We start from the raw sequence: 12,727 nt of genomic DNA on the forward strand, positions 1-12,727 counted from the left end.
TGCTGTCCCTGTTGGCTCTGCCTCTAAACTAACTCTGGAATTGGGAACTGGTGAGCTTTCTAGGCAGAACCACTGGAGGGCATTTTTATATGCACAACCCCAAACCAACACTTCTGCAGGCCAAACTCAGCCTTCAGAAGAATTGTCTCAATTGCTGCCTTAGAAGCCTGTCCCTGAGTTAGGGATTTCCTTTCCTACTTATCCTGCCTTGGCTAGAAATTGACAAAACTTAGTTGGTTGGGATGTAAGTTTCAGGGGGTGAGGAGCTTCTGTAGCCCTGCTTTATCATGAGGAGTTGGAGCTGGAGCGGCTTCTCTGTCTGGGCTGACCAGGGGACTGGGATTGACAGTGCACAGGAGAACTGCACCTGGGAGAGTGGGACCTTCTCCTCATCCGTGGGCCTGACCTGCACCACATGGGGGGTGGTGGCAGCAGTCTCCTGGGAGGGGTAAAATGCCTAGGGGATGACAAAGGCCAGCTGTGGCAGTGGTCACCTGGCCATCTATTTGTTCTCTGTCACATGTTTCAGTGCCTTCTTGGCTTTATCTGGATTCTCAAACTTCATAGCTGTAGCCTTTGGGTAGAATGGGGATGCAGCCTTTCCACAGACATGTCAATCATTTTAATTTTCCTGTAGGTGGAAAATATCTCCATGATGTTATCCTTGGTCACATTCTGGCTGAGCCTCCAGTGTGCACTTTGGTGGGTTTGGAGGAAGGACTCCACCTTTTACTTTCCTGTTCTCTTTTGGGTGGTTTGGATTTGGAATGGGAATGCTACCTATTGTCATGTCTGTGCAGAGAAGGACTCAGAGAGCCTGTGTTGCCGCTGGAGCTGGAGCTGGAGCTGGAGCTGTGGGATATGCTGGGACTTCCCCAGTGGCTTGAGGCCAAAGAGATGCTGAAACCACTGCTTGAGACCATGCTAGTGCTGGGGCCAGAGCTGGAGGTAGAGCTGGAGGGAGACCTGCTGCTGCCACCACTGGAAGTGCTGCACCTCTTTTGAGTTTTATCTCTGCCCTGATCCTTCTCAGTCGCCTCCTTGGTGGTCCCTTTATCTTTAGAGTGATCCTTAGACTTCTCTTCAGAACCATCTTCCTGCCACCTGCCCCTCCTCTTGCTCTCCTTAGCCACCGAGGCTGGCACTGCTCTCTGATTTATTTTTTAATGTAATCCAGCTTCATATTTCTGGGATAAGCCACACTTGTTCATGAGGTATTATCCTTTTTACAAATTACTGGATTCAGTTTGCTGAAATTTGGTTAAGGAGTTTTTGTGACTATGTTCATGAGGGATATTGGTCTGTTGAATTTTTATTTGTTTTATTTTGTTCTGTTCTTGTAGTATCTTTTGTCTCTTTTAAGTAATAAGGTAATGGCCTCATAATATGAGTTGGAAAGTGTTCTTTCCTCTTTTATTTTCTGGAAGAGTTTTGTGTAGAATTGGTGTTCTTTCTTTATTCAGTGTTTGATAGAATTCGCCAGCGAAGCCATCTGGTCCTAGAGGTTTCTTTATTAGGAGGTTCTGAACTACAAAATCAATTTTTAAAATAGATGCATGACTATTGTGTCATATATTTCCTCCTGAATGAGTTTGTCTCTTTCAAGGAATTTGTCCATGTCATCTAAGTTGTCTAATTTATTGGCATAAAGGTGTACACAATAGTCCCTTATTATCCTTTTAACGTATGTAGGATATGTAACGATGTCTCCTCTTTCATTCCTGCTGTTGGTACTTTATGTGTTCTCTCTTTTGTCCTGATCAGTTTGGCTAGAGGTTTATCAATTTTATCGATGTTTTCAAAGAACCAGCTTTTGGTTTCATCAACTTTTTCTTCTCTTATTTTTGTTTTGCTTTCTATTTCATTAACTTCTGCTTTTACCTTTGTTATTTCATCTATATCTGCTTACTTTGGTTCTAATGTGCTACTCTTCATTTAGTTTTTTAGGGGAAAAGTTTAGAGAGTTGATTTGAGACTCACTTGTTTCTCATGTAAGCATTTATTGTTAAATTCACTCTAATCACTATTTTAGCTACATGCAACAGATTTTGATATGTTGTTTGGTTATCAGTTAGTCCAAAATATATTCTAATTTCTGCTGTGAATTCTTTCTGGCACATGAGTTACTTAGAAGAATATTGTTTAATTTCCAAATATTTGATTTATTTAGAAACATGTTATTTAATTTCCAAATATTTTCCAGATATTTCTAGTACTGATTTCTAGTTTAATTCCACTGTGCTCAGCAAACAAAATTTGCATGATTTCAGCCCTCTTAAATTCATTGAGACTTAATTTATGCCCCAAAATATGATCTATTTTTGTAAATGCTCTGTGTGCACTTGAAAAGGATGTATATTCTACTGTAGCTGGATGTCATGTTCTATAAATGATCTTGGTTTATAGTGTCATTCAAATCTTCTATGTACTAACTGATTTTCTATTTACTTATTCTTTGAATTACTGAGAGAGAAGTGTCAAAATCTGCAACTATGATTGTGGATTTCTCTATTTCTCCTTTCAATTCTATCAGTTTTTGCTTCATATATTTTGAAACTCTGTTATTAGATGTTGTTTTAGTTTCCTAGATGCTAAAACTGTTGTAGATCCTAGTGCAGTCTGCTGCCTTTCCCTGGGACCCCAGAGCTGGTGGACTGGCCCACTAAAAATGACCCTTTCATTTCCACCTTGCTCATGGCTCCCCAAGCCAAAATACAATAGGAATTTAAGCAATTTCAATGACTTCCCACTCTGTGCTTGATCTCCTTGTTTCCCTTCCTGCTCACTGCCTCAGATCTCCCCCTCAGACATAGTAAGACTAGATTCTCTGGCCTTTCCTTCTGGTGGACATCTTGGACACAACCCACCTCACATTGATGGAGTAAAGTGAGTGAGGAGTTACCAGACAGAAGAGGGAAATTCTGAGAGAAGGGACAAGTAGCTGTGAGATCCTCGGGAATATAAGATCCTCAAGGAAGACCTGAGGGTAGAATGCACCTGTGAATCAGCAAGGGCAGGTGCTAGAGAAGGAGCTAATTATCAGAAAAAAGTGAAAATAGGAATAGAGGTGAGATAAAACAGATTTCCATTAAAAATATCTTCAAAGTTAATTGAGTAACAGGAGATGATCTAGAGACACAGGAAACCGTAGTGTCTAAGAGCACGTACTCCGAGGCGGACTATCTGAGTTCAAATCCTGGCTCTGTTGCTTACTAGCTATACAGTCTTGGGCAAGTTACTTAATCTCTGTGTCTCAGTTTCCTGTTTATTAAATTGGCTAAGAATAGTTTTTCTTTTATCATCAGTGGCAGCATCGTTATAGGCCTATAAGTTACTTAAATTAGATTTCATTGGCATCTGAAGATTTCCTTACTCAGTACTAAAAATAACTTTCAGATTATACTCATAGCCTGTGCACCCTGTGGGGGGCAAGAACCACCACAGGGGAAATGGGGGCCCAGGATGCAGCACCCCAGCCCTTGATTTTCGGACAGAGTGTTGCTTAATACGTAAAGCTATAGGGAACATCTTTTGCAGATCTGTACTGTGGTACCCTGTCATCCTGGTAGGGGGCAGAATTTGACAGGCATGGGGGTGGGTGAGGTATAGCTTCACACGGGCAGAGACTGGAAGCAAAGATTGAGGGTTTCCTCTAAACCACCTCTGCAGGTAAGCTCACTGCCTTCTGCCGTATGTGGGACATGACTCCCAGGGGTGTAAATCTCCCTGGCAACATGGGACAGGACTCCAAGGGATGAGCCTGGCCCTGGCATCATGGGATTGAGAATGCCTTTTTGGACCAAAATAAGGAAGAGAAATGAAACAGAGTTTCAGTGGCTGAGAGATTTCAAGTGGAGTCAAGAGGTCATTCTGGAGGTTATTTGGGTGCATTATATAGATATCCCTTTTTAGTTTTTAGTGTATTGGAATAGCTAGAAGGAAATACTTGAAATTGTTGAACTGAAACCCAGTAGCCTTGATTCTTGAAGACGATTGTATAACTATATAGCTTGCACTGTGTGACCACGTGATTGTGAAAACCCTGGGACTCCTACTCCCTTTATCCAGTGTATGGACAGATGAGTAGAAAAATGAGGACAAAAAGTAAATGAGTAATAGGGAGGGGTGGGGGTATGGGATGTTTTGGGTGTTCTTTACTTTCAATTTTATTCTTATTTTTGTGTGTGGCAATGAAAATGTTCAAAAATTGATTGTGGTGATGAACGCACAACTATATAAGGGTACTGTGAACAATTGATTGTGCACTGTGGATGACTATATGGTTTGTGAATATATCTCAATAAAACTGAATTAGAAAAGAAAAGAAAAGAAAAAGATTGAGGGCTCCCATTCAGTGGTTCTCACTCAGGCAGCCTCCTTCTAACATCTGGTTATATTTAATCATTTGAATTGCATAAATATAGCTTCTTGCCTGCCTGAGATATGTATGGCATTGCTGCAAATCTAGACATGCTTTAAAGTTTTTTGGAAATGCATGTAACTTCTGCAATCCTGAAGATTGTAAAGCAGCTGCATTACATTCCTAGAGACCTCCAATACTTCCTGCCTTCTTGGCCAGAGTATTCAACTCACTTCTGAAAGTACTGTCTGGAGTGCTGTGCCACAATGGCCTGGAAGGAAGCTCTGCAGAGTTGGAAGTCAACGCAGGACATTTGGTCTGGCCTGGCCCACCCAAATAATGGATTCGGCAGACCTTTCCTCTACACAGAAGCCTGAGCCACTGGGCTTGCACACAGTCTCTGTCCTATAAGCAAGGACAGAGATGGGCAGAGAACTTGCAAGTGACGATTATGTACTCATAAGGAAGAAAGAGGAAAGACAAGAGGCAATTAAAACAGAATTGCACGCCACTGAAGTGAGGTTTGGGCACTCTTGGAGTCTTATTGTAAGTTCCCTAATGGACAACAATCCAGTGTCATACTTATCTTTGTGAGCTGCTCAGTTGAGAGTGAGTGTACTGAGCAGGTGCAGCATGGCCTCTTCTTCCTTGGTAGCATCCTTTCTGGATGACCTCTTCCTCTATCTGTGACAATTCTCAGCATCCTCACTGCACTTTTCTTTTTCCCCCACTTCTTAATATTGGTGTCTTCTGGGTTTTCTCCTCTTCCCACTCTATTGTCTCTTTCCAAATGGTTTTATCACTTCTACTGGCTTCAACTTCCTCTTATGTACTATGAATCCTAGATCTCTAATTCCAACCCAGATCTGTCTTCTGAATGTCTGATGGACCTTTCCACAGGCAACCGAAATTCAGAACTTCCCAAACCGGATCTGTGATTCTCTTCCCCAAGTGTGCTCTTCGACCTCAATTCCTCATCTAGCCTCCTGGCACCACCGGTCTCCTGCTTGCTCTATCTAGAAACTTTCTTTGACTTCTTTTCTATATTTTCCTCAAGTCTAATCAGCTGTGATAATTATGTAGTTACTATTTCCTGTGTTTCCCATATGCCTACCATTCTCATCTGATACCATAATTATGTGAGGAAGGTACTATGACACTAAGACACAGAGAACTTGCTCAGGGTCACAGAGCCAATAAAAAGAGAGCTGAGCTGAAGCTTAGCTCTATTTGATTCTGGAGTTTGATCTCTTCACCACCACACTGCACACCCCTGATCAAACATCCTAAACAGCTCTCACCTCTGCATCCATCTCCCAGCCCAGCCTTTTTTGCACTTGCATCATTTCCCACATAGGCCAATGCTACCACCTATTAATGCCTTCTGCATGCAGCCTCCACCTCATCCAGATGTTTCCATATTGCCACCAAGTGAATTCTAGAACTTTCCAATGGTTCAGCATTGCCTACAGGAGAAAGTCTGAACTCCTCAGCATGGCAAAAGGAAAACAAATTCCTCTGGACAGGTGGCTGGCATCATCTCTGTTTGCCCTAACACACCTTGTATTTCCATCTGCTACATGATGGGTCAGTATCTTTCACTTCCTCCAGCTTTTTCCCACGTGTTGTGGCTTCTCCACCTTATCTGTCTGTGAATTCTACTTGTCTCTTAAAACTAAGCTCATGTGATATATTCTCTGTGAAGATTTCTGTGTTCCCTTGCAGAAGTAAATGACCTCTCCTCTGTGCCTATGTTATTTTAATTTTATTTCTTTAAGCAGAAACAACAGTTCCTTTATGTATTTGGCTGTTACCATAGAGTCCTTGTTGATGACATACTGCTGCCCTTTGTTTTCTAAACTGAATGCATTGCCATTGCTGCACGTTGATTCTTAATTATTGGTTATTTTTTCACTCAATAAACTCTTGTCTTGGATACTGGGGTTAAGTGTAAGGAATGGAAAGATGAATAAGACAGGCTCCCAGCCTTTGAAAAGCTCTGAGCTTGTGTTAAATACACAGGTATAGTTATACAGCTCATCACAAAGGACAGGGACCAGGTTCTAATCATGTATGTATTTCCAATGCAGATGTTTAACAAGTGTTTGTCAGATGAATGAGTGAACCTGAATTCTACTTTTGATCTAACTTGTAGATTGAAAATAGGAGAAGTGAGGGGTGCGGATAAAATTTCTTTTGAGAGCCCAACTTCCTGCTCTCCAACTAATAGTCACAGAATAAGGTGTGGCATTGGAATTCCAAGAAAACCTCAAAGCACACTTTCTGGAACTAGCACTCCACTGGCAGAGATGGGACCCACTTGGGTTGAAGCTCAGGTGGAGTCATTAATGATCATGATGTCAATGGGTAGAATTTGTGTGGGCCATGGAAGGGTAAGCTTGGACTTTCTCCTGCTGATAGAACATATCAACCACAGCAAAGCCTTTAGGATCAAAATGGGGCTTGAAATTCACTTCTGCACCCCCAGAATTACTTTCTTGGTTCTGATGTTCTAGAAACCCTGTTTTAGTTTCCTGGCTGCCAAAGCAAGTGCCATGCAGTGGGTTGGATTAAACAGTAAGAATTTATTGTTTCATGGTTCTGAGGCTAGGAGAAGTCCAAAATCAAGTCATCATCAAGGCAGTGCTTTCTCCCAGAAGACTGTGGTGTTCTGGAGCTGGCTGCTGGCGATCTTTGGTCCTTGGCTTTTCTGTCACATGGCAATGCACATGGTGTCCTCTCCCTTCTCTTCTAGGTTCTGTTGACTTCCAGCTTCTGGCTGCTCCCTCTGTGGCTTTTTTTTCTCTCTCTCTCTCTGACCTTCTCTATAAGGCCTTCAGTAAATAGGATTAAGATCCATCCTGTGTGTGCTGAGCCCTCTTTCTTGGGGCTGGCCCCTATGAAGCTGGTTGCTGCAAGGAAAGGCTAAACCTGCTTATAATTGTGCCTAAGAGTCTCCCCCTGAGTGCCTCTTTGTTGCTCAGATGTGGCCCTCTCTCACTAAGTCACCTTGGCGGGTGATCTCGCTGCCCTTCCCCCTACGTGGGACCTGACTCCCAGGGATGTAAATCTCCCTGGCAACGCAGGATATGACTCCCGGGGATGAATCTGGACCCAGCATCGCGGGATTGAGAACATCTTCTTGACCAAAAGAGGGATGCAAAATGAAGTGAAATAAAGCTTTAGTGGCTGAGAGATTTCAAATGGCATTGAGAGGTCACTCTGGTGGACATTCTTATGCACTATATAGATAACACTTTTTTAGGTTTTAATGTATTGGAATAGCTAGAAGCAAATACCTGAAACTATCAAACTCCAACCCAGTAGCCTTGACTCTTGAAGACAATTTTAAAACAATGTAGTTTACAAGGGGTGACAGTAGGATTGTAAAAACCTTGTAGATCACACTCTCTTTATCCCATGTATGAATGGGTGAGTAGAAAAATGGAGACAAAACCTAAATGAAAAATAGGGTGGGATGAGGGAAGGGGGTGTGTGTGATTTGGGTGTTCTTTTTTATTTTTACTTTTTATTCTTATTCTGATTCTTTCTGGTGTAAGGAAAATCTTCAAAAATAGATGGGGGTGATGAATGCACAGCTATATGATGGTACTGTGAACAGTTGATTGTACACCATGGATGATTGTATGGTATGTGAATATATCTCAATAAAACTGAAAAAAAAAAAAAAGATCCATCCTGGGCCACATCTTAACTGAAGTAACATCACCAAAAAGTCCTATTTATGTGGGTTAACATCCACACGAGTGGGTTAAGTTTAAGAACATGTTTCTGGGGTGCATATCTCCAAACCACCACAAACCCAAAAGACATTACTCACTGGTATTTGTGGCAAACCTCCTGAGATTGTTTCAGCAGTCTTTATCAGAAGGAGGAGGAAGAGAGGAGCTTGAGGCTGACTTGCTGCCACGCACATGCAGGATGCCCTGCAGGCTGAGCCAGCTGGAGTGTCCTACCATCCAGGTGTGCAACCCCACCACTGGAACAATCTCAGTGAGTTCTGTCCCATTGTTGGGAGGGTTGGGAGCTGATGGTTTTGAGACCCCAGGAAATAAACAAACAAAATGGCTCCTGGGCTTGTAATTCACCACCACAACTATGATCTAGAAACTTGGCAGAGCAGAGCAGCTACTGGCACTCTGACTTCTCCCAGCTTCCTACAGCCCTGGTGCCAGCAAAGGTGAAACCAAGTCTAAAAGTACAGAAAACTGGGAAGAGATGGTCCTATGTCATTCCTCGGCTTCAGTGAAAACCTTTATGAATTTTGGTGGTTATCAGCACCTGTGTGACCTGCTCTCAGCAGATCTTGCCAGTAAGGTCTTTGGAGGTTTCAGGTGGAGCTTGGGCAGTGAAGAGGAATTTAGGGGTCTCTCTTTGTTAACAGTGGGGGTGGGTGAGTCAGGGGGTGGGGGTGGGCATTACTGTTATCTGATCTCAAACCATTCTCCACACCTACTTTCCATTTTGAGTCCCAGTTAAAAGCCTCCTGAGCACGCCCCACACACATACCCACAAAAGGGAAACTCTCCTTCTGAGGTCTCCCAGCACAGGCTATCTTGTAATATTTACCAAATCCTCCTTTGTATTGTGGTATTTATACCCATCTTATCTGCCACATCTATCTGAAAGCTTCCCAAGGACAACAAGGATCCAGTTTGACTTTGTATTCCCGCAGCAGCTGACACGTATTACTGGCTCAATAAATAACCCGAAAGCAGAAATCAACCTAACACCCAGCTGTAGGTGATCTTCGGCCTGCCTTAGAGTGTTTTCTCTTCCCCGCATTTCTTCCTTCAGCTCCACACAGCACCTGCTTAGGTGATCCGGGGTGGTGACAGCAGCTTGTTACAGGCTTTGGTGAGTCTGACCTGGTTGTGTAAGCCTCACTAGTCCATCGATACCTGTGATGATACACCTTCCTACTCACTTCCCAGGGTGGTTGTGAGATGATAATGAGGAGAGCCTTTGAAAAGCATTAAACCGCAAATGCCAAGCAATGTAACCATAAGAAGTCTAGTCTTTTTGGTGAGAGAGAAAAAAATTTGTATCAATGACCTACAAATAAATTGCTAGAAATGAATTTGGATGAAATAAAACCCAAAGGAGAAAGAGGACAAAAGCAGCCTGAGGCAGTGGCTGACTCTGCCATTTGGGGTTGAAATGCAGCTGTGGGGCTTGGCCTTTGATTAGGCTCCACTGACGTAAGCTGCCCAGTGGGACTGTGAATAGGTGTTTGCCCCTGCCCTGGTAGCTGGAGATCCTGGCCTGTGGCCCCCAGACTGCAGCAGGGAGAAGCTCTCCACAAATGTGCTGTGAAATGTGATGCTTGTTGGTGCTTGCAGTTGGCCCATCATTTCTTGTTCCATTTTGCTTATGGTTATCTGATTTTGGAAGTTAATGGAAGTACATTTCCACCCCCTCCTCGCTTGTCCTCCCTGTTCAGAAAAGGCACTGGGTTGACTTTGCCAATAGAATCACTTCCCAGATTCTCTGGGCCTGATCTTCAGGCCAGTGGACTTTTGCGTCTTTGTTTCACCTGTTGTCCCTTCTTTAGTCTGTGGCCATTTTACTGGATATCAGTATTTGCAAGTGAGGGTGGGTTGGAGAGGAAAAGGAAGTAGAATTAAAATTCAACCATTTTCTGCTTGATAGAGATTTAATAAAAGTTTTAGTATGGGAGAAGTTAGTATTTAACTAATTTTTGTAAAATTTGTTTTCCGCATTACTTCTCATAAGAGAGATCCAAAATTGGCCATATACCAAAGAACAGATTACAAAATTTCTGTTTTGTCAATTTTATCAAATTCATCCATGTGCAAAAATAGGAGCTTCCAGAAGGTGGCGCCAACGTCTGCCTTTTCTCCACCTTCTGCTCTGTTTCGGTTTCTGATGCGTACCTCCAAACCACTACAAACCCAGAATAAATTACTTGCATGAAAATGAAGTTCCTTTTATTAGCACAGACCAGCACTTGTTCATTGCCACAGCGGACTCCCCCCCACCCCCAATGCCCCCAATAAGATGCATAAGGAAAGAAAACAGCCCTAAGGTTTTAGCCACATTTGTTATAACTGGTTTCCAAATTGTTTATTCATTCTGTCCCAGGTCAGTTTTTTAAAAAATGAAAACTGCAGGCCTGGGGGTCAGCCCCATCGGCCACTTCCATCCCCCTCACTGACTCTGGTGGAAACAGTGTCCTAGAGGTTCTTGGAAACAGTAAGGTGCTGGAACCTGGGACAGGAAAAGGGGTCTAAACTTCTTGGTCTTCAAAGACTGTAAAAGCACAAGATCCTGAAGCCCCTGAGGCCTCCCCTCCTTTCATTAGGCCCAGGACTCTAGACCAAACCCAGATCTGGACAAGAATGGAGAAGAAAAGAGAAACAGTTGAGGTGACAGGATTGTGTCCAAGTACCCCCCTTGGTCCAGGGGAACAGGACTGATGGGTGAGGACACCAAAGAGATTGAGCTACCTAAACAGTCAACCCAGGTTAAGTGTTTATGCCAAGCCTAAACATCTGTCTGTATTGTTTAATTTTGTGTGTCAACTTGGCTAGGCTGTGGTGTCCATTGTTTGGTCAAACACTGGCCTAGACATTGGTGTGGAGGTATTTGTCAATGGGATTAGCATCCATAATCAGTTGACTTAAATAAAGGAGATTAGCCCTGGTAATGTGGGTGGGTCTTCTCCAGTCAGTGGGAGCTCTTAAGAGCAAGAACTGAAGGTTCCAGGGATCAGAGATGTTTCTGCTTCAAGACTTTATCATGGCCTTTACTGGAATGTCCAGCTGCCAGGCTGCCCTATAGAATTTGGACTCTCCAGTCCTGAAGTTGCATGAGCCAATTCCTTAAAATCAATCTGTCTCTCCCTTTCTCTGTTTTTGGAGAATCCTGACTAATAAAGAATATAGAAAATTGAAAAGATATATATTCTCTGGCCTCCAGGAATTAATTAATAATTGGCTGGAGACAAAGTTTATTCCATCCTTTGGTATGCTGGAGCCAGCTGGAGTCAGTGAGCTGACTGTACATCTTTTCCCATCTCAGTGTTCAGGGACATCATGTGAATAGCTGCGAAAGGGCTGTGGTAGAAGTATTTACACCAGGGAAATCAGCACACACTACAAATCAAGGCTCCCTCCCATTCCCCAACCCACTCCAAGATGAATATTAAACAACTACCACTACACCAGTGATTCCATCCCCCCATCCCACAAACACTTTAAAGAAAGGTACAGCAGGATATTTTTCGAGTTGGGAGGACGTGGGAAACGTCATGGGTTTGGATTCAAGTTCAAGCTCTCCCACTTATGCACCATCTTACCTTGCTTGACTCTGAGCCTCTGCTTCCCCCTCTCTTTATTGGGACTAATCCTATCTGCCCTACCTTGTTATAGTGTAGGTGAAGGCTCAGATGAGGTGGGATTGTATCAGGTGCTACATAAAAAGGAATGGATTTTACCAAAGTGACAGAACCAGTATATAAATTCTGCAAAATGATGGTTATGCCTACCTAATCTGGGTTTTATGAGGCATAAATAAGATAACTAGATTTATTTTTTCATTTACTCAATAATATCATTGACATTTCCTATATGCTAGGTCCTGTGCTAGTTGGGTAGTCATGAGAAAGTCAGAAGAATAAGTAGATTATGAAGGTTTTGTTCAAAAAGTCTCCTATAAAGTAGAAGGTGTCATAAAGGAAAGGATTGTCTTTCTCTGAGTGTCTAGAGTAGCACTGTCCAATAGGAATTTAATGCAAGCCACAAAGGTGAGCTATGTAGATAATTTTAATTTTTTTGGCAGCATCATTTTTAAAAAATTTAAAAAGCAACATGAAAATAATTTTAATAATGTATTTTGTTTAACCCAATAAATCCTAAATACCATTGTTTAAACATGTGATCAATATTAAAGATTATTATGTATATATTTTACGTTCTTTTGTTCACACAGAGATTTTTACACAGAGAGCACATCTTAATTTGAACTGGTCACATTTCAAGTGTTGTCACTAGCAGCTACCATATTGGATAGAACAAGTCTAGATGTACCCATATAGCTTGCCAAGGTTTATAGGGTGGAGAGGTATATAAAATTATACCTGGGATTTCCAAGTGAATTTTAATCTTATTGGCTTAATTCTACTATGTGGAATTGGATGAAGAGAATAAAAATTCAGTATGTTTATGACATTATTAAATATATGCAATTATATTTATGTATAATTTGGCACTCCCAACAGCCCTATGAGATGAGTATGAGTATCCTCATTTTATAAATGAGGAAAATGAAACTCAGGTAGTGTAGATGGCTGGCCAAAGTCTACCTACCTAGCAAGTGGAGGAG

The 12,727-nt window shown here is 42.3% G+C and overlaps 1 pseudogene; it reads right to left on the reverse strand.

The window, feature by feature from the left end:
* Positions 1-285: 285 nt before the first annotated feature.
* Positions 286-9,747, reverse strand: LOC119511150 (annotated as a pseudogene).
* Positions 9,748-12,727: the final 2,980 nt, after the last annotated feature.

Source organism: Choloepus didactylus, chromosome 2 (assembly GCF_015220235.1).
Source record: "Choloepus didactylus isolate mChoDid1 chromosome 2, mChoDid1.pri, whole genome shotgun sequence".
NCBI lineage: Eukaryota > Metazoa > Chordata > Mammalia > Pilosa > Megalonychidae > Choloepus > Choloepus didactylus.